The sequence below is a fragment of the Callorhinus ursinus genome, unplaced genomic scaffold (assembly GCF_003265705.2).
Source record: "Callorhinus ursinus isolate GAN/ISIS: 27379988/994484 unplaced genomic scaffold, GSC_fseal_2.0 scaffold10, whole genome shotgun sequence".
Lineage (NCBI taxonomy): Eukaryota > Metazoa > Chordata > Mammalia > Carnivora > Otariidae > Callorhinus > Callorhinus ursinus.
The window spans coordinates 54,010,255-54,013,246 of NW_027397072.1; the positions used below are offsets into that span (position 1 = coordinate 54,010,255).

The 2,992-nt window shown below is 48.6% G+C and overlaps 1 long non-coding RNA gene across 2 annotated transcripts in view; it reads right to left on the bottom strand.

The window, feature by feature from the left end:
* Positions 1 to 845: 845 nt before the first annotated feature.
* The window catches only part of LOC141373603 (uncharacterized), a 12,895-nt gene continuing 10,748 nt past the window's right edge, over positions 846 to 2,992 (bottom strand). For both annotated transcript variants that reach the window (XR_012379786.1, XR_012379785.1), the window contains exon 3: positions 846 to 2,970. This is a non-coding gene — a long non-coding RNA (uncharacterized lncRNA). The remainder of the gene's footprint in view (positions 2,971 to 2,992) is intronic.

Consider the following 2,992-nt stretch of genomic DNA (forward strand, 5'->3'; position numbering starts at 1 on the left):
AAGCAATTAAGTCTCTCTGTAGATGAAGTACCCTGGCGCTGAGAGGCCCATGTGCTCCCAGGTGGCTTTACAGCTCCTTTCCAAAAGAGCCACTGACTTTTTTTTTTTAAAGATTTTATTTATTTATTTGACAGAGAGAGACCCAGCGAGAGCGGGAACACAAGCAGGGGGCGTGGGACAGGGAGAAGCAGGCTTCCCGCGGAGCAGGGAGCCCGATGCGGGGCTCGATCCCAGGACCCCGGGACCATGACCTGAGCTGAAGGCAGATGCGTAACCAGCTGAGCCACCCAGGCGCCCAAAGCACAGCCTTGTGTCTACCACTTGCCATCTTTGTGTTCTTTTCCTGTGCAAATATGAGCAACAATAGCCCTCAAAAGACTACCGAGGGGATTCGGGGAGGTCAAATTAAAAAATAAAAAAATGAAAGCTTAGGGCCTGGCTAATAGGTAAGTGTTCAATAAACCTGAGTTGCTCAAGAAGAGAGCTCAGCTGCAGAACTCTCTTCTCCTCTGTGAGGACAAAGTTCGGTGACTCTTTTTCTCCCACAGTGCCTTTTTGTCCATTCTGAATTATTTTGTAGGTAGAGTGACCAGGCACAGAACTTCGATCCTGAGGCCATCAGTCAATCAACCAATGCTGCCGAAGCCAGAGGCTCCCACGCCTCAGTTCACGGTGCTCTTGCTTTCTCAGTAAGTGGTTCTCTGATCCCTGGGCCAAAAGAACTATCTAATGGCACCATTTATTGAGCAGTTAAGTCCAAACAATCTAGGAAGCATTCATTTATTTATCTAGCTATTCATTTATTTAATAATTTAGTCGCTGTTGAGAAAAAGAATGCACATGCATCGAAACAAAAACAATACTATTTTTCATTTTACTTTGAAATCCCCACAGTTACTAGCAGGCTGTGCTCTTGTTGGGCACGGCAAGCTTTCCCAGACCTTGGCATAACCTTGGACCAGCCACTCTTGTTTCCTGTTCCACATTGGTTTTCTGCAACTTGTGCATTTTGTCACAGCAACAACCCAAAGCCAAGCTTCAAAAGATCTGATGTCATTGAAAGGAATGCAGATGATCTAACGTTGAAGCTGTGCGCTATCTCCAGCTGGCCATCTGCTGTGGGCCTCACGGATATTGAGGATTGCTGTGTTTCCCTCAGAAAGGTAAAACATTGTGGTGCCCTGTGTGTTTGCTACAGCGCCTGTGGCAGGGTGCCTCGGCACACGGTTTGGGAACGACCAGTTAGGTCGCTCGGTTGCTGTCTGCCAAGAGGTCAGCCCATCATCGGATCTGATGCACGAATCAGAGGGACACGATGTGGGCCCCACGATTCTTAGAGGTTAGTGGACGAGACCAATATTAATCAAAGTATCTTACCAAAAAATGCATTATTACAAACTAAGTGCAGTGAAGTGAAAGCAGCCTGTTCTTGGCTGGGCCTCGTTCTCAGGCCTGAGAGAAGAATCTGTCCTCATTTGGTTCTCAGCAGGTGTTTCCTTTGGCAGCTGCAAACCTATGGTTGTACTCAGCACTGTCCTTCCTGAACAATGACTTAGCCGGGGAAGAAAATTGGTATGAATAGAACTGGGGAGTTAAAAATAACAATGTCAGTCTTAATAAGATGTATCTTGTGGGGTCAAGGATGCCCATATGTACCTCAGCATCATCTCCTTACCTCTGGTTCTTAGGAAGGATCTTCAGAGGGAGCTCTCCAAGAAAAATCACTTTATTTCAATAAGGCTTTTGCTATAAATCCTACAGGTCAGGCCAGGGTGCATGTCTGGGCCTTTTAGGATGGATGCCTTTTGTCCTGGTCCTGGACAGGCTAAAGCTTACAACCTGGAAGCAGACTATCTGGCATCTTGGGTCTCTGTACACGGGACCCTGGCCTTCATCTCTAGAACTGTAGTTTTTATTTTATTTTTATTTTTTAAAGAATTTATTTATTTATTTGACTAAGAGAACACAACAGGGGGGACAACAGAGGGAGAGGGAAGCAGGCCCCCTGCTCCCTGCAATGTCGGGCTCAAACCCAGGACTCTGGGATCATGACCTGAGCCGAAGGCAGACGCTTAACTGACTGAGCCCCCCGGGGGCCCCTGAACTATAGTTTTTAAACTCACGATGTGTAAGTGGAGGGAGGCCCCCAGTCTCCTTACCAAACTAGTGGAGTGAAGTAATGACTCCCAGAAGATAACACTGCAGGGGCTGGTTTTCACCTCAGCCTCTCAGCCTCTGGTGCCAGGCCCACCAAAGTATCCTCACCCCGTGTTCTAGCCCATCCTTGGGTTGATGGAGAGGCACGAATCTAGAGCTCCCACTAGCGGCGGGAGAGAGACACCAACATTGTTCCACTTGCCCTTTGTTCCTTCCCTTGTTCACACTGAGTTTAACAGCTAGGCTGATGGTCTACGAGAGACATTCAAAAATGCTCTCTTCACTTTTGTGGGGCCGTTTTCCCAACCATTGGCAGTTTTCTATGGACCTTCAGAGAACAATGGATGCCTCCAGGCTTTTATGAATGCTTCTTCATTGTTGACTCCCAAAGCCTCAGCTACTAGGAGGGAAGTGTAATAAATCACTTCATCCTTACCACCACCTCCCCACCTCCCCTTTTCCCTTCTTTTTCTGAAGACTGTTCAGAATCAAGATGTGAAGTTTACACACACGCACGCGCGCGCACGCGCGCGCGCACACACACACACACACACGTGCAGCTAGACTACCTCTGCCTTCCACCTGCAGGGAGATAGATAGGGCTGCTGGGGAGTCTACAATGAGGGGCTTGGAAAAGCTCCACTCAGGGATTAAGAAAAGTGCTTCCCACCCCTCCTTGCCTTGTTGATGCTTCTTCCTAGATCTGCTTTTTCTCAGTGTCAGAGTGGTGAGACTGGCAGGGGTAAGGAGCAGGCAGCAAGCAGGGGCCAAGGAGGCTGCTCAGCCCTCCCGGAGTACAGGCTGCAAATCCACCTCTAGCCCAGGCGCAAAGGGC